This window comes from Myotis yumanensis, unplaced genomic scaffold, assembly GCF_028538775.1.
Source record: "Myotis yumanensis isolate MYYU_CA2020_CCGP unplaced genomic scaffold, mMyoYum1.0.hap1 SCAF_22, whole genome shotgun sequence".
In the NCBI taxonomy this organism is placed as follows: Eukaryota; Metazoa; Chordata; class Mammalia; order Chiroptera; family Vespertilionidae; genus Myotis; species Myotis yumanensis.
In genome coordinates, this window is record NW_027223773.1 from 8,276,602 (window position 1) to 8,295,901 (window position 19,300).

At 43.9% G+C, this 19,300-nt stretch overlaps 1 long non-coding RNA gene across 5 annotated transcripts in view; it reads left to right on the forward strand.

Annotated features, from left to right (window-relative positions):
- LOC138999264 (uncharacterized) overlaps nucleotides 1-19,300 on the forward strand; it is a 258,828-nt gene that overhangs the window by 189,812 nt on the left and 49,716 nt on the right. For 4 of the 5 annotated variants that reach the window (XR_011469349.1, XR_011469348.1, XR_011469351.1 and 1 more), the window contains 2 exons: nucleotides 9,418-9,577; nucleotides 14,826-15,016. This is a non-coding gene — a long non-coding RNA (uncharacterized lncRNA). Of the gene's footprint in view, nucleotides 1-9,417; nucleotides 9,578-14,825; nucleotides 15,017-19,300 lie in introns of those variants that run through there. The other variant, XR_011469352.1, reaches the window with a different exon arrangement.

The window sequence follows — 19,300 nt, forward strand, 5'->3', positions numbered from 1 at the left end:
GTCTTGGAATATTTTCTAGCTAAAGAAGCTGACAGATAAGTAGAATACATTGACGAGAAGAAAGGCCCAAAAGCCTTTTTGAAAATGTTATTATTTATATATTTTTTAATTTGCTGAGACAATAACTTTCTTTTGCGGGGGGTGGGGTGGGGGGGGTGGTAAGAGGGTACCCAGCTGGCCTGTGAGAATGCCCTTCTCTGACCCAATGTCTGAGCTCTTTGAAGGCCTAGCTAGCTAGCTCTGCTTGTGTGTAACCCACCTAAACTTCTGGTTGCCTCTTCTTCCTCTGCAGCAGGCTGGACTTACCGTTCCCCTTCCATTAACCTTTTAGTTCAGCTGCTTCTTGTGTCTGTCATCAGCTCCAGGAGATGCTGATTACGTCGGGAGCCTCTGGAAGAGGGGATGAGACAGAGAAGCACCAGGAGATAAGGAGACCAACTAGGAAAAGATTAAAAACCTCTCAGCACTAAGTACTCCCAGGGCAGGGTCCTTCTGCAAACCTTCGCAATTGTTAGCTTTGGACGGGGGAGGATGAATCAGTTTAGATAACTCAGGAATGGGCTTGAACCTTTGCCCAGACCTCAGAATGAACCACTGAAAAAACCTCCCCGCCTTCCCAAATTAAGACATTGAGAAAAACATTGAAAGTGAGTTTCCCTTCCTCTCCCATCCCCGAATCCCTAGGGGATGGTTGGGACCACAAGGCAATTTATTCATAATAATGGATTAGATTTTCAGTACATATTCCCCTGTGGCCATTTTGATGTGTCACAAATGCATTACAAATGTTAAGTACTGCAATTAATCTCCCCAAAAAGGGAGGGAGGGGAGGTCTGCCAGCTGTAGATTCTAGTGATTTCATTTGGTTAAGCGTTTGTTATTATTTTCAGCTTTAGGATGTGTTTCCCCAGAAAGTCAGCCAGTCATCAAATATTAATTGAGTGCGTATTATTTGCCAAGCTCTGAACTTGGCATATAAACCACAGTGCTGCCCTCCTAGAGTTTCTAGAGAAGTTCATGCACCAGCTAAGCTCATGTGTACATGTACCCAGATTCATTTACTTAAACATCTAGCCACTGAATAGAGTACAGAACCTATGTCCTCTTCATATTAGTGTTCTATAGGCAGGGCAGTACAGTGGAGGGATTATAAAGTCCAAAATTATTTTTAAAAATATCTTTTTATTGATTTCAGAGAGAGGAAGGGAGAGGGAGAGAGAGATAGAAACATCAATGATGAGAATCATCTATTGGCTTCCTCCTGCACGCTCCCTACTGGGGATTGAATCCTCCATTGGGGCATGTTCCCTCAACCGGGAATCCAACGGGTGACCTCCTGGTTCATGGGTCAACACTCAACCACTGAGCCACGTCTGCTGGGCTAAATAGTTATTTTTTGCATTAACTCATTGATGGCCCAATTCTTTCCTCCAAGACCAGGAACTATTGCCATTATTGCTGTTACTGCTCTTAGAATTAATGGGAGTTTAATGAGGTGACACTTTCAACTTTTCACCCTCATTTGACTTGAGAATCAGCATACTGGCGGTATCCATCCTGACCTGCCTTCACGGAGCTAAAATAGTTATGAATGATATCTGAAGGAGCTTGAAACTGTGCCAGACCCCGGAGGATGGCTTTTGGCAGTCGGTGCTCACACCTCTCATTTCCTAGTCCAAACGTTGGAGGCAAGCAACTATCTGTTGTTCGGATGCGATCCAACTACTCACATTCTTCCGGACTCTGCTCAGACACTGTTCCTCTCAGCACCTATCTCATCTCATTCAAAAGAGGAAACGTCTCTATAAACTGCTACCAAATGGGAGGAAGCTTAGGTTCCTAGCTTAAGGAGCTATTATCTGTGACCTTATTTATATTCTGGGGAAATCGAGGTGACTGAATTGATCTCTATCTCCGTGAAGGGTTGTAGGGGAGGTCATTCCAGGAAGTTTTGTTGGTTGGTTGGTTGGTTGGTTGGTTTGTTGGTTTATAAATTCTACAAGCTTCTAGAGCTCTGTCGTAGTTGGTATTTTGGGTTCCTCCTTCAGCTCTTAACCTGTAACGCTTCAAAAAGCTGACCAAATGCCAATGACAAAGCCAACATTTGATTTGATTCAAATGCCTGTTTTATTTAAGGAATTTTAGTGACTTTATTACCACTTCAGTTCCCTAATGTATTGAGCACCTGCTGTTGAATTCACTGCTGTGGCTCCAGGACAGAGAGGAAATACATTGACTACTGTTCATTGGTAAATGTGAGAAAGACCTATGAACGTAGTGATTCATCCTGTTGGCAGAAATCTAACTTCTTTATCTAAAAGAAACGGAACAAAGCAACAGATTTATTGGGAAGTGCTAGGTAATAAGATAGGCAGGACAATTAAGGTAAAACATAGGCATTCTAGAATTTGTGGCCAACCTCTTTTCAATCCATTTGAGCTTTTACAAAAGATGGGGGGAGCCTTTGAGTTCATGGAGCTCCTGCTTTCTGTCTGGCAAAAATCCTGGAGGCAAAGGAATAATATGGGTTTCAGTTCAGAAATTCGAGAGGAGGAAGACAATAAATTCAGGAAAATGTGATATCTCATCCAAGTGCCCTGTCCCACTAGCAGTTGGTAGAACGTGTACCAGAACTCTGTCTTCTGATGGTTAAGTCTGATGGTCTTTTCACTTTGTGACTCTTTTTAGCCAAATATTTTTCCTTAGATAATACAAAAGTAAACTCTGGCCCAGCTGATGTGGCTCAATGGTTGAGTGTCGACCTATGAACCAGGAGGTCACGGTTTGATTCTCAGTCAGGGCACATGCCAGTAGGGAGCATGCAGGAGGCAGCTAATCATTCTCTCTCATCATTGATGATGTTTCTATCTTTCTCTCCCTCTCCCTTCCTCTCTGAAATCAATAAAAATATATATATTAAATAAAGTTAATTCTGTCACTCTCTTTTCTGAATTTCTAATCAATGGACTCCAAGAGAAAGATGTTTTGCTCTTTGGGGAAATGTATCCTTGAGAGGGCCAGAGTATTTAAAGGCCTATCAAGGCCGTCAGATGACTTGATGTAGGATTCAGAAAATGGACTTTCCTGAACCAGCTCACTGAATGTGTTCACATTAACCCACTGTTTCTGCTCGTAGACAGCTGAGCTCCTATTGCCAAGATCTCTGCAAATGGCCTTGATCTTTGGCTCAAGGATCAGTCCAAACTAGGAACCAGATAGAGGGGGACAGAAACACCCCAGGAAGCTGGAGACTTTGACTGAGCTCAGAAGACAAAGTTAGAGGCCATCATGAGGAATTCATACAGACCTTCTAGCCTAAGTTTGATGAGTTCTTCATGTATTTTGGAAATTAAACCTTTGTCCAAGCTACTGTTTGCAGACATCATCTCCCATCTGGTTAGCTACCTCTTTGTTCTGTTGTCAGTTTCTTTTGCTGTGCAGAAGCTTTTTAGTCCCACTCATTTTTTATTTTTGCCTTTACTTCCCTTGTCTTTGGCGTCAAGTTCATAAAATGTTCTCTGTGACCAAGGTCCATAATTTTGCTATCTATTTTCTTCTATGTAGTTTCTTATTGTTTTGGATAATTATTTTTTTTAAGTGTTTTCAAGATGGTGGCACTTTATTTCAATCCTTACAACCCCCAACCCCCAGGACAGAAGATAAATATCTTAGGCCTTTTTTGGTTATCCAAGGGTCAAAGACAGAGTAACAATTCAAATGGAGGTCTCCCCACACCCAAGGATATACCCTTGACAATACTCTCTCCTGTGTTTCTTCCTTTTGACTATCTTGGGCCAGAAGGCATTTTGGTGGAAACTTGCTAGAATTCCTTGTGGTTACGGTTTGCTGTGTTGTCCTTGTGGTTAAGGTTTGCTGTGTGGAAGCTGTGTTGTCCTGGTTGCCTGAGTTTCGGGGAGAGGAGCGACCCTGAGAACAAAACGCATGCAGCTGTCGGAGCTGTAAGCCCCGGAATAGGCCAACGATTTTACAGTTCAAGACCAGATGTGATCCAACGTGTCGACAAAAAGCAGGGTCACCAGGTCAAGTGCCGACTTTCCAGATCAATTTTTAAACTGTCTCCGCTGATTAGGGCAATGGACGCAGCCATACGTTCTTGGGGAAGGTATTGATCAGGGAACAGACGCTAAGGTAATTTATCCCAGCTTAGAAAAATGGTCCACGAGGTATTCTGCCTGATTCATCTCTCTCTCTCTTTCTTTTTTTATTCTGCATATTTGAGAGCCTTTTGGGGGGGAACTGTGGGAATCATCTTCCCCGGAACACTGGCAGATCTTTCCTAATTCCATTAATGGAAGCTGGATGCCAGGTCAAAACGCTTGGTTAAATATTATCCTAACTGGTGCCTTTGTTTCCAGCATTCCACTGGCAGGGAGATTAGAACCCGGTTTTCTGCAAACATGTGTAGAGGGAAGGAGGCCTTTTGTTTTTCTTCCTCCTGGCTGTTATCTGGGAGGTTCTGGTCTCAGAGCGGTTGCTGAGTTGTGCTGTCCTGCATGAAAGAAGACTGGGAGGTAAATCCCAGCTTCTCTTCCCAGAGTCCCAGCAAAGTGCTGCGGTTCTGGAGACCTTCCCTGGCTCATTCTTTTCCAAACGAGGCATCCTGAGGTTCAGCCTATAGTATAAAATTACTCCAATTCCAGTTTCCCTTCCAGAAAATGGAGAGAGCGGGAAATATGTCACATTGCTGAGTAGGCACATGCCATTGCTCCCTCCAAATACGGAGTGCACGTGGGCGTCTAAGTACCAGCCAGTCATCTCGCGTGGTTTCCATCTCCACTCTGCACACCTGGAGGGGAGGGTGCACAAAACGCGGTTCCCTGGTCCTAGAAAGGGTGGATGAGACCTGAACTGGCTGGCTCTGGGGAGGAAGAACCAAGCATGTTCATTGTGAATTCCTTTATGAGAGATCCCGGGGGAAAAAGCAATGGGTAACTAACTTCCATTCTAAAGTTCTTTTATGGATGCCAATGGGGCTCTTGCTTCATTCTTCTATGACATTCATTTGCACAGCAGACACAAAATAACGGTTAAATTTTTTAGTAAGAAGAAAATGATACCTCTTCTTTAGCATCTTCCTACTCATTTTGCTGAGAATGTTTTCTCATATGATCCAGGATCTAGTTCTTCATGAGCCAACGTGAACACAGGATGAACGTGAAGAGCAGTTCAAGGTTGACATTTGAATCCTGTGTCCGTACCATTGTCATGAAGGGCCTGAGTCAGGGATGTACAAGGTCAAAGGGACTCATGCTTCACTTGGCATTATGCCCTCACTCTTACACCCAGAACACAGTTTCCACAAACATGGAGTCTGCAGAATACTGAGAATTCCACAGTATTCCCAATTCCTTACCTCTTAATTCAGACAGATACATACACAGAGAGGTATAACATGATGTGATAAGTATATATGATAGTATTGGGATAAGCAGGGACCCTCAGTGAGCACCGGGCCAGCAGCTCAGCCTGAGGATGTCAGGATTGCTTAATCCAGAAGGTGCATCTAAATGAGCTCCTGGGTGGTGAATAGTGGTTTACCCAGCAGAGAAGGAGAGGAGGGTGTGGCAGGATTTGAGGATGACCCCAGTGACCTTTGCTCTTTGTATAATCTCCTCCCATTAAGTGTGGGTAGAACTTGTGACTAAAATGAGATATGACTCCCATGATTGTATTATTGGCAAAAGGGACTTTGCAGATATAATCAAAGTCCCGATCAGTTACAGTAATCAAAAGATTATCTGGGTGGGCCTGATGGAATCACCTGAGCCTTAAAAGGGGATTGGGACTTTTCTGAAATCAGAGCAATTAGAAGGGCCTATGGAGGGGGCCATGTGTCAGGGACCTGAGAGAAGCTTCTAGAAGCTGCTAGACAACAGCCAGAAGGACCAAAGAAACCTGGGTTCTCTGCTACAAGGAAGTTAATTTTACCAACAACCATAAACTAAAAACCTATCAAGTTGCTCACATGAAAATAAATGGGTGTAGGCAAAATTATACACAGGGTATAACAGTGGTTTAATTCCTTTTGTGCATGAATATACGTTCTGTGTTCACAGCATAGCAGTTTGGCTGATTCATGACACTATTTTAAGGTAAAGTGGATAAAGAATACATAAAGTGGAACTCCATCATTCATCTTATCTAATCCCCTGCCTGTAGACAGAAAATGTTATTATCTCCATGAAGTAATAGAGTGGAGGAGGCCAACTCACCTGCCACCAGGCAATCAGCAGAGGGCAGAGCGCTCCATTCTTCAGCTCCCCGATTCTTCTGTTATTCCCTTGAGAACAGGCCAGGCAAATGGTCGCACTGGGCAAGGTAGGAGGCATGGGAGCTACAAGGTCAGGGTCAGGGGAGAAAATCTCGAGATAGAATTCCCCAGATATGTGGGCAACAAAGTATTTCATTCGGAGTCTTTGTCATATTGAACATTGAGTCTATTGTATAATTTTATCCAATTGGAAAACATCTCACTTCTTAACATGCAATAGGTAGCTAGCTTTGGTTCAATCCCCAACAGTTGTACAAAACAGGCTCCGATTCAAACTTAAAGAACTATGTTCAGTGTTGTTGTTGTTGTTTTTCATTAACCCAGAGTTGAGATTTAATTGGGCCTCCGGCCCTAGCAACACTTGTGTGCCTGCTGGCATAGTCCCTAGAAACCCAGATGTTGCACATTAATATCATGATAACCATTACTGTCGTGGCTTCCTGTAGCATTTTTGGTTCTTGTAGATGATCTTTAAAAACAAATAAGAAAAAAAAGCTTCATTCTTTTAGGTCCTTACGTAGATGAAACATTTGCTTTTGCACTTGACTGTTGTCAGAAACACAGTGGTTGGAACAGAGCAGAGGGGCCCATCTTCTGGGCTCCTCCCAGGCCCCCTTTGAAGTTCCCGGGAACATGGTGCAGAGCAGGGACACGCCACACGGAGGGGACTGATCAGGGTCACGCTCCTGAAACTAGGGTGAAAATATGTTCACTTCTGCAAATAATACCTCTTGGGTTTCCACTTATATTCAAACCTTTTGAGGATCCTGGGGAAATACCACAGGAGCCGTACTTCTGTTCCCTGTGAATCGAGGATTTGTTGCGCTGGAAAAAGAATCCATCCTGTGGGGGTGTCGACGGCAGCTGGCGGGGTACCAGGAAGGGGGAAGGATTACAAACTGGGCCCTGGCCCCAGTTGGATGCGATTTCAACGGCGTGTGGTATTATTTTTCCTTTATGTTGAGCTGCCTTTTGGTTTTCTTCTCTGTTGGGATGTGAGAGAGCTCACTCAGCCCAGACCTGTGCTGTCCATGTGTCTGAGAAGGACCCCACGGCTGTCCGCTCTAGACGTGCGGCATTTTCCCAAGGCCCCCAGGAGCCCATCGGCGTTGGTGGTTTTCCCAGGTGGTGCTGGGAAATGTGTGTTCAAAACTCTAGAAACTTAGGAAGGCTTCTCTTTGGTGGCTCATGCTATTCCTGGGGATGACTACGGGATTTATAAAAGCAATCCACGCTTTGGACCAGATTCCAAGATGAGGCAACACAACCAGCTACAATCCAGCCTAACCCTAACAGAAGGTTACCTCATCATCCACTTGGGAATTTGCTGTTTACATGTGTCGGCTTCATCATGTTTGAACCCCATCACATTGGCCACACACAGGAAAAGCTCCCCATCACTTCCGTGCAAACACAGTTTGCAGGAAGAGCACTGCTGGATGCCAGCTCTGCCGTGGAGCCCAAGTGCCCTGACGGTGATTACCACATCGTTCCCCAGTGCTGACCTTAGCTCTGGGAGAGGTTCGGCCAAGATCCCACAGAGCTGCTGTCCCGCAGGCTTCTCGCTAAGATTCTGCAAAGTCATGCCTCTGTCACAGCTACAGAAAGAACCACACCTGCTATCAGGGGATCTTTTTATCATAACCCGGCCTTGCTCTAGCTGTGGTCCCAGGTTACTAGGATGGATGGTAAGATACTTCCTGCATCTCATAGGACCTGGGGGATTGGGTAAGGGATATCTGATAGAATTTTTGAGATATTGCCAATTGTGTGCTGTGCTGCAACTCTCCATGATCACCATAAAATCCAGACATCAAATAGCCTTATAATGGTGGTGTTTTTTTAAAAATACATTTTATTGATTTTTTTTTTTTTTACAGAGAGGAAGGGAGAGGGATAGAAAGTTAGAAACATCAATGAGAGAGAAACATTGATCAGCCGCCTCCTGCACATCTCCTACTGGGGATGTGCCCGCAACCAAGGTACATGCCCTTGATGGGAATTGAACCTGGGACCCTTGAATCCGCAGGCCGACGCTCTATCCACTGAGCAAAACTGGCCAGGGCAATGGTGGTGTTTTGAGAAACTAAAGATAGGAGGCCTGTGGGGCGGGGGGAGGGAGAGAGAGAGAGAGAGAGAGAAATAGCTGGAGATGATGAGACATAGAGAAGAGATGGCGAATTCAGTGGAAGCAAGAAATGATAGGAAAGCAACCACGAGAAAGATAAACCCTCAAATACTTCTCCAGTGTTCTGAGCAGGGTACCAGAATCCCCAGTAGGAAGCATGGGGTTGCAAGCTCATTTCCTTCAGTAACTGGAAAACCCTAGAATCTTAGAAGATGAAATCAGGCAAGCAACAGATGCACAGAGTTTGTCCTTCTCTATTCAGATCTTTCGCCTCTCAAGGCCCCAATTCAACAGTCATTTCCTCCAGAAACTCACCTCCACCCGTGGGTCAGCATGAAAGGGGTTTCTCTGAGGATTTTCTGCAAAGTTCCATGGACAGGAGCCTTATTCCTTGGGGGGTCGGGGGTGGGGTGGGCAGGGACCTTGTGGGCAGCCCTACACATTCAATAGTCACCCAGTTTTGCATCATCCTAAAGTAAAAGCATAATTGCATGAAAGGGGCCTTTCACGAAGGACAGGTTGGTTTAGAGCAGCGGTTCTCAACCTGTGGGTCGTGACCCCTTTGGGGGTCGAACGACCCTTTCACAGGGGTCGCCTAAGACCATCGGAAAACACATATATAATTACATATTGTTTTTGTGATGCATCACTATGCTTTCATGATGTTCCATTTGTAACAATGAAATTGGGGGTCACCACAACATGAGGAACTGTTTTAAAGGGTGGCAGCATTAGGAAGGTTGAGAACCACTGGTTTAGAGTGTCATCGTGTCCTTGAAGGGAGCGTGGATTCATTTTATTATTTCCCCTGAAGGGGAAACTTGAACTCTTCCTGTGCCGGAGGGGGGCGCTTCCCCCCCCGCCCCCCCCCCCCCCCCCCCCCCCCCCCCCGTCCCAGGGTGTTCCTAGCCCACAGTCAGGTCTGAAAGATGACCCTGCATTCCGCAGATGTCAGATTATAAATATAAAGCTGCCCTTTTTGTTTTTTTCCTTTCAGGAAAGAACTCCCCATTTCACCTTCCTGAGCAGTGGAACCCGTGGCTCAGAAACAGCGACTGCCCATGAAACGTCAGCTCGCAAATACATTCCACGGCTTATTTGCGGAGAGAAATGTCCTCTACCTCTTGACCTTTCAGATAGCGAGTGAAAGCAAACAGGTAAGCCTTTCCCTGTTTCTCCTTTTAACTAAACAGGAAGAAAACACCCCGCCCTGGCTTGGCTGGTAACCAAACGCAGGGGTCTCACGGCCATTCCTGAAGGATCACGGGGACAAGTCCTGGCATGGCCATGGCAAAGGTGACACTTCCTGGTGTCTTCCTAGAAACCGCAGCAGCCAGGGTTGCTGGAAGGGCGTGGCCAGGAGAACCCTAATCCGTTCAGATTTGTGTGTACCGTAACCTTGCACCTTTTTGCCTGTAAATCAGCACCGTTTGAAAGTTCACCACATCCTTTTTCTGTCCGGGCCTGTGGAACGGCTTCCTTTAATCCAGAGGATAGATGCCTGTGGTTTCAGAGCTCTGGGATGTTCCATTCCACGAGCCACATGCGTGTGGTTAGTTAATGACCTGGTTGTCTACTGAGGTTTGTGACCAGGGATTGTTGCGAAGCTCTACCTGACTTCTTTCTTCTGCTGGAGAAGATGAGACCATTCTTACCATATTAGTCATGCTGGGCCTTTTCTTCCTTTTTCTTTTCTTTATTATTATTTTTTTAATATTACGCAGGAAATGTTCCTCTCCAAGAGCACATAATTTGGCCAATAGCAGTTTCCTAGGTTCAGAGCCACCTCACCACCTCCCGTGAGTTCTCCAAGATAAAGTTTGTAATAGCACAGTTTGAGCGGTGGGAATGTCACCACGTTGCACAAACTCAAGGCATGCCTTGGCATCCAGTCACTCTGCAAATATTTACTGAGCAGAGTTCATTGGGGTCACTGGGATGAACTGGATGGTTGTGATTCCTCATGCCTAGAATTTACCATGACCCACACGGTCACACAAGCACTGTTTTGTTCTTAAACGGGCATTTGAGTATTGAGTTCTGAACACAGCAGACCAGGTAGACTCTTCTTGGATTAAAGGGTTGATGATGGCAATAGCCATGGGTTTGGACACGCAGTCCAGGTGGCTGCTGTTTGAGGCTGAAATTCACCCCTTTGGCACTAGAACATCTCGATGCAGAAGCCAGGCTCCCAAGTGCTAACAGGTTCACAAACAAGACCAAGTTCAGGCCTCCTAAAGGATATTTTGTCATTTGGAACCTGTCTACGGCCTGTCAGATAGGCAATCCAAATCTGAGGCTGTACACATCATTCAAAAGAGCCAGTTGAAAAGCAGAGGGTAGAGGAGAGAGTTGCCGTAGCTTACACAAAGCCATCAGTTTGTCATTGGTGTGTCCTCTGTGATGATCAGCCTTATGTGTCAACTTAGCTATGCGATAGCAGCCAGTCACTCAACCAAACGCTCATCTATGCGTCGGTGCGAGGGTATTTTGTGACGTGATGAACGTCTGCAGTCGTTGGCTTTGTGTAACGGAGATTCCCAGATGTTCTGAGTGGCTCTGCTCCAAGTCATTGATAGGCCTTGAGGACAGAACTGAGGTTTTCCTCTGGAAGAAGGCAGTCCACCTGTGGTTTGGAGCAGGGGGCACCAAATGGTGGTCCGTGGACCACTGGTGGTCCATGAGGTCTGAAAGGTTGGCAACCGCTGGTCTGGAGAATCACTTCTGCATGAGAGTTTCTGCACTGACCTCCTTGCTGGCCTGCTCCACAGATTAGGACCTGCCTAGGCAGCCCACAATTGCAAATACCAGTTGCTTAAAAATCTCTCTCTCTCTCTCTCTCTCTCCCTCTCCCTCTCTTCATATACATACAGGGTGTCCCCCCAAAAGTGTATACTCACTTTGAATGATTATAAAGTCAGTATTTATTAACATACAGTTCATTTTCAAAATTAAGTGAATTATTAGTTGTTAAAGCGTGTATACACTTTTTGGGGGACACCCTATGTACTTAACATAATATGTTACATATAATTACTTGTATATGATGAATACATTATGTTATATATAATTTATGTTATTAATATATTGCTATGTATTAATATATCTCCTACTGCTTCTGTTGCCCTCAGGGATACTGATACATCCTCTCATCATTAGCCTAGAGGTAGTAAACCACCAGCTTGATGGTGTTTTTTTTTTCACTGAATCAAATACCAATGCCCAAAGGTAGTGTGTAAGGTTAGCAATGACCCTCACGGCATGTCTACACCAGAACTATACAAAATTTTCCATCTGGTCTCAACACAAAAGCCAGAGGTGTCCTGCTAAACTATAAGATCACGTCACTTCACCGTTTAATACCCTGACTGATTCCTCCCACACTCAGTCAATGCCAGGGTCTCCGTGTCAGCCTGCAGACCCGCGAGATCCAAGCCCTGCTTTTTTGGGCCATGTCACCCTCTCACTTCTGTGCTCCAGCCGCACTAGGCCTTTCTGTTCCTCATAGAAGCCAATCACACTCTTTATTCAGGACCAAGGCTTTATTTCCTGTTACTTGATTTTCCTTTCTTTATAGCACTTACTAGAAGCCCATTGCATGGAGATTCGCACAATAGGCCTTCCTTCCCCTGGCTGCTGGTACCCGGTTTTCCTCCGGCACCCGGGACCCAGGCCTTTGGTCCGGCCGCAGCAGAGAAGCCAAGCCTCTTCAGTCTTGAATCTTGAATCTTCAGTCTTCACTCTGGCTGGAGCCTTCAGTCTTTGCTCTGCGCCTGCGTATACAAATTAACCACCGTCTTTGTTGGGTTAATTTGCATAGTTGCTCTGATTGGCTGGTTGGTGTAGTGGAGTGACACCAATTTGCATGTTTCTCTTTTATTAGTGTAGATAACAATTTAACATATTCCATATTCACTGCTATGCTCAAAATCGATCTCCTTTAGAATGTAAAGTTCCACGAAAGCAGGGGCTTCTACTTTGTTCTCTGCTGTGTGTCCCCAGTACACCCACAAATTAGGTAATCTGTTGATATCTGTTGAATGGATAGATGGATGGATGGGGGAGCTTCATTCAGTGATAAAGTCAGCCAAATATAGGAGTGGGTGTTATTTAGGTAAAACGATTGTGCTGAATTTTAATTTTCTGCCAGGTATTTTTCTCCACATAGATACCATTTCAAAGGACATTGACTTGTGATTGAAACATTTTCAGTTGCTTCCCACCCTGAGCTATAGACACCCTATTGGAGAATGATCTGAATTTTCCAAAAGAGCTTGATACTTTCCTACAACCAGAGTTCCCACAGGGTATATTCTTTTTAAAAAAAAAATAGATTTTTATTGATTTCAGAGAGGAAGGGAGAGGGAGAGAGAGATAGAAACATCAATGATGAGAGAGAATCATAAATCAGCTGTCTCCTGCTGTCTCCTGCACACCCCCTACTGGGGATCAAGCCTCAACCCGGGCATGTGCCCTTGACCCGAATCAAACCCAGGACCCTTTGTGGACGCTCTATCCACTGAGCCAAACCAGCTAGGGCCCACATGGCATACTCTTGAAGAAAGGGTACTGTTTCATCTCATGTCCATGTACAGTAAGCCCTGGAACAGCCCATAATTTTACACTGAATATTGCCATCCGAAAGGATCTCAGCATTCCACCATTATTTATTAGTTCCTACATTTATTGCCTTTTTTCAAAGCTCAAAAAAAAAAAACCAACAGAAAAACAGGTGAAACTTAAAACAGTTTAATTAAACGTCAGATGGGTGGTTCTGATCAAGCTGGCACAGCGCCAGGGCACTCCGAGATTCTCAAATAGCATAATCTAATTAATTTTTTTCTAGAACACAGAGGTCATAAACACGCGGTAATCTGAAACACTCGCTGCCCTGCCAGCTGGCATCTTCTGGCTTCCAGCTTCCCTGCACTGTAATTTTGCTCCCCGTTGTGAGAAAGCATGGATTTCTCCATTTTGGTGGATTGTATTAAGTTGCATGCTATTCAGTTGAGGTATTTTTTTAATGAACTGATTACACATTGGTTAATAATAGAACATTGCCTCAACGGTCAACTGTCAAATATCACTTGTAAAGAAATTACTTCAGTCTTGCAGTAGGAGGGCTTGGGAATAGGACTGACCTGTGAAAACAATATGATTACCCAGCACTGAGTTTATTGAATTATAAATAAATGCCTCTGGATTGGAGATCAGGGTTATTTAGAGGATCAACATCCACAAGAACAGTGCCTACAAAACACAAATTTAAATTTTTCCTACCAAAATAAGGTTTTCTATTGCTGCTGTCCCTGCTTAATTTTATGCAGTGGGTAAAGGTCATGGCTGGTACTGGGTAGGCTCATTGCTTTGAAAGTGGTAGAACTGGTTTCTTCTACAACAGTGGTTCTCAACCTTCTTAATGCCACAACCCTTTAATACAGTTCCTCATGTTGCGGTGACCCCCAACCATAAAATTATTTTCGTTGCCACTTCATAACTGTAATTTTGCTACTGTTACGAATCGTAATGTAAATATCTGACATGCAGGATGTATTTTCATTGTTACAAATTGAACATCATTAAAGCATAGTGATGGATTACAAAAACAATATGTAATTATATGTGTTTTCCGACGGTCTTAGGCGACCCCTGTGAAAGGGTCGTTCGACCCCCCCCAAAGGGGTCGCGACCCACAGGTTGAGAACTGCTGTTCTACAACGTTCAGCTCAAATTAGCTCCTAATTCTTCCACTTCTCATCTTGGGTCTGATGGATCATCATTCCTCACTGGGCACACATCAGTGGCGGTCTTGCAGAGAATAGTGATCTTCCCTTTAAGGCAGCATTTGTCTTTCCAGATGTGCTGGCTCTGGACCTGTTTGTCCTTAGCGCTATTTCTCATCCTCACCTGCTCTACTTTGCAGAAAATCCGACCCCCTACGGACTGGGTTTCTCAGGCTCCAAAGTCAACTGGCTTCCGACTGGGCTCAGACCTTGGGAAAGAAACGCTTGCAGGAGATTGGAGGGTGTACTTAAGGGAAAACTAGGCCAGGGCACCTCTCTCTGTGCCTCTGATGGCATCTTTCATAGCAACAGCGTCTCTCCTTCCCTCCTAGTAGACTCCCCACACTCCCTGCATCCAGCTCAGAGCTGACAGCCTCTCCGTGCCTTGGCTGATTTCTGGCTTGCCTCGCTGTCTCATTAGACTTAGCTTTTTCTATCACCAGCATAACCAATTCCCTGCATTGATGTCCTACTGTTCTCAATATTCAGTGGCTTTTATTTCCTGATAAAACCGGAGGCGAGGTCCAATTTTCATTCATTTCAGATGCTGATGGCTCAACATTTATATGACATCCTTTGAAGCAGGATTGCCTAAAAGATGTTTTCTCTTTCCCCTTTAAAGAATATTTTGGCCGAAACCGGTTTGGCTCAGTGGATAGAGCATCGGCCTGCGAACTGAAGGATCCCGGGTTCGATTCCGGTCAAGGGCATGTACCTGGGTTGCGGGCACATCCCCAGTGGGGGGTGTGCAGGAGGCAGCTGATCGACGTTTCTCCCTCATCGATGTTTCTAACTCTCTATCCCTCTCCCTTCCTCTCTGTAAAAAAATCAATAAAATATATTTTAAAAAAAAAAGAACATTTTGGATCTGAGAGAAGAAGAGGAGTGGGGGAAGGGTGGCTGTTTATAAGGCATTAGCTCACTGTAGCCTGGAGTTCCATTTTTCCTGCACAGCAGGGCGCACATTCTTGGTGAGGTCACACACACCTGGGGACATGATGTCATCTTGCACACTGTGTCACAAACAGGTTTAATAATGCGTTGTTGCATCTTAAACCCCGAGGTGGAATGCTCCCCTCCAGCCTCCAAACCCAGGATCCATCTGGTAGACATGTTAGCCGACGACCCCGAGAGCCCAGCCTATTTCTCCCCGTTGAGATAGAGCAGAAATGACTCCTGCAGATTGAAAGCTCAGCTTTACGACGCAGCGATGATGTCATCACTGCGAGTGATTTTTCTTTGTCTCTTCTTTCCCTGCCTTTTGATTTCTCTTTCCTTCCTCCTCCCCCTCCTTCCTGTGCTTCTCAAACCTTCCCTGAGATCCAGTAGCTTAAAAGAGGGACTTATGGCCCTAACCAGTTTGGCCCAGTGGATAGAGTGTTGGCCTGCGGACTGAAGGGTTCCAGGTTTGATTCCGGTCAAGGGCATGTACCTTGCTTGCGGGCACATCCCCAGTAGGGGGTATACAGGAGGCAGCTGATTGGTGTTTCTCACTTATCGATGTTCCTAACTCTCTATCCCTCTCCCTTCCTCTCTGTAAAAAATGAATAAAATATTTTTTTTAAAAAAAAGAGGGACTTATGCAGGAAACTTGTTGGCATTTTTCAGCCAAGCAATCTGGAACCTTTCCTATCACCTCTACGTAAGGGCTGAACCGCTACATAGAGGCTAGTGCATCAAGGAAACCTAGTCCATTGCGAGAGATAGATGGCTTATAATGGGTCAAAAATGCCCCCATAGGTTTCATTAAATGCTGGACACCCACGTCAGTTTCCAATCTGAAAACTATAGAATCCTCTTTGATTCCGCTCTTCTCTCCCCATCTCTGTCCAATCACAATGTACTCATAGTCCTTGTTCCCGGTTTTGCTACCTACTACCTCAGCCGACCCCACACATCCCTAGCCACATTCCCTGTTTCCAGAATTCTCCATGAAAGTGCTCGCATCTCTTTTGTTGTTTGTGTTGTTCTTCCTTAGTGCTTTCACGACCTGAAAAAAAAAATGGGACTTACTCTGCAAAGTCATTCGCAACTGTCACTTTTTCTGCAAACATCCCAGATCATGTACACAATTGATCCTAGACCAAATCCATCTATCTATCTATCTATCTATCTATCTATCTATCTACCTACCTACCTATCTATCTCTATAGTCTAATAGATAAATAGATAGATATGGATATGGATATGGATATAGGTGTAAGTATAGATGTAGATATAGATATAGGTATATAGATATATTTGATCTAGGATCACTATAGATAGCTATAGATATATAGATAGCTATAGATAAATATAGATATAGTTAGATATAGATATAGATATAGATATAGATAGATAGATAGATAGATAGATAGATGGATATACTCTCAAGAATAGGGAGAACAACAGAGAAGAAACAATGTTGGAAGCTAGAAAGCAAATAGATGAATAGTAAATGACTTAGATACCCAAGGAATAGAAGTCAAAGCCAGTAGTAGGAAAACCTGAAGACAAACCCAGATTTATACTACATAATCCCCAAAGGTTCACAATTTGGCCTCAGTCAGGTATCTTGAGATGTGGGAGTAAAGGGGAGTGGATACATTTTAAAAATTGGTTGAAAGTATTTTTTTGAGAAATGGGCAGATGGTCAGTTCCCTAGCTCACTATGCCAGACTGTTCTTCCCCAGTTTATTGTCTAGAGAGCACAGAACACAGGATCTTAAGGGGGAACTGGCACAGTTGATGGTGCCAGTGTCAAACTAAAAAAAGTAATCCAGTGTGGGCAGACTGCAAATACCCTCTGCTCTCTGTGTCCACTTGGCTCTCAGAACATTAGCTACCAGACACACATTTTAAAAAAATCTTCAATGGGAAATATTTCTTTGTCAAAAAGAAGGATATTAAGATACAGACAATAGAGATTCTCCATTAAAATCACCCAGCCAAACCACTCTGTAGTGAAACTGACACTGAGAACAGCAAATAAGCTAGAGTGCACTCCTCTTAAATATAAAAATTACCAGAGTGCCCAACATGGAATCTACAGAACAGGAAAGAACCCATGCTCCCTCCACCCCATCACACAAAGCCACCTGGCTAAGACATGATTTATACAGAGAAGAGAACTTCAATATCGACAAGTTTTTATTAATATTATAAGGGAGATAAAATATAAATGTAACCATGTAATAAGAATTAGAGATTCTTTTTTAAAGGAAGGAAGAAATTGTTAAGAGAAATTTATGAAGATAATAGGACCAATGCAAGCAGTTCAAATTCCAAAGCAGAGGGGTTCCAGAGAGAATAGAGAAATCGAGAGGAGCAATAAATACATCAATAAAATTATTTTTTAAAGAAGTTTCCAAAATGGGAGGACCATATTAAAACAGTTTAATATGTAGATATAGATATAGATATAGATATATAGATATATCTGAGTACCCAGTAAAATAAACAGAAATAAAGCCATATGAAGGCAAATCATTGTGAAATTTTAACAACAAAAAAAGATCCTAGAAGATTCCAAAAATGAAAAAAAAAATTAGGCCATATACAAAGGACCAGGACCAGAAAGAATTTGGTCTTCTCGGCAACCCAGAAGGTCAAAAGCAATAAAGCAATGCCTTCAGAATTCTAAAGGAAAATGATTTCCAATCTAGATATTTAGACCCTGATGTACTGTCAATCAAATAGGAAGGTAAAATAAAGATACCATTGGGTTGACAATGTGTCAAGTATTTCTCTCTGAATTTCTCTTGCATTCAGATTGCAACTATTCACTAGTTCATGTGCACATGCAAAAATGATTGGTAATCAGGAGAAGACATGAGACCTGGGTAGTAGGAGACCCAAAGAGGAGAAAGGCAGCAGACATGTTCAGGAGGGCTATGCAGGGAGATTCCAGGATGGAGCTGTGCCCCAGGCACACCGTGACCACCAGTCTGGTTTGAGCATTTCAGGAAGCTTGGAAGAAACTCTGGAAGATGAAATTGAGTGGCTATCAAATGGCCGTGAATGTCTTAAGAAAAAATTCAGACCAATGATGAAGCATTTGGGGTCAAATTAGTGATAAGTATGCTTAAAAGAAGTACACCCTGTTTGAGATGATATGGAATTTGTGTACTCCCCAATGCATCCATGGACTTACACAGTCCTGACTGGGAGAAATGATACATCTGAGGACCGATACACCCCAGCAGGAAGACAGTCTTCTGAGCTTCTGAATCTAGAAGCAGCCTTAGCTATTTGGATATAGAAGCCTGAGATTCGGCAGATAAGTTGTTGTCATCTGACAAAAACCATCCGTCCAATTAGCAGTGATGGAGAAGATCACATCTCCCGAGATGGACCCTGAGGATGAGTGAACCTGGCCTTGATCACCCCCCACCTCTGTGGATAAGCTGGGAGCTCTGGTTCTAAGATAGCTCACCAGCACTATTACAATCACTTCAAAAGATGAATTTGGCTGCAGGAGTCACAAGACTGAAGCGTAATCAGTCCATGAGCTCTTTTAATAGTAAATTGTTTGCTTGCATTTCAGCTGCGAGTGGTTGGGTTGGCCTCATTTTAAACTCAGCAAACCTCTCAGACTAGTTTTCCAATGCTTTTGATCTTCAGTAATCAAAGTATGTTTAGCTGAGCACTCTCCCCTTAATTTTTAAAACCCACACATACTTTATAGGAAATGTTACTCACATTGTTTTGATTCATTTACATGGTAAATCATCAAAATATTCTCTGGGAAGGGTGTTTTGATGTCCAAGAAGCCTTTCCAAGCATTTTTATAAGCTGTTTTTCTTCAAAACAGGAAGCTTCCTTTTGCCAAGAATAAACAAACTAAAAGCTCAAGAGGCAGGAGGTTGCTTGAAAACTCTAAGCCCACAAGGTTGAGTGGGTTCTAAACTTGGCACCGCACCTTCCCCCATCCTTTTGTTTCATGTGGTTCCTTGTCTTCCTCCCCAAACCAGACCCCTAAAGCCAGGCTAGGGTGGAGGGCAAAGAACAAACAGGAAGAGAAAATAAACACCCGTCGGAGATCACATTTTTAAAATTTTACTGAATTTATTGGAGGTGGCATTGAAGTTTCAAGTGTACAATTCTACAATACATCAG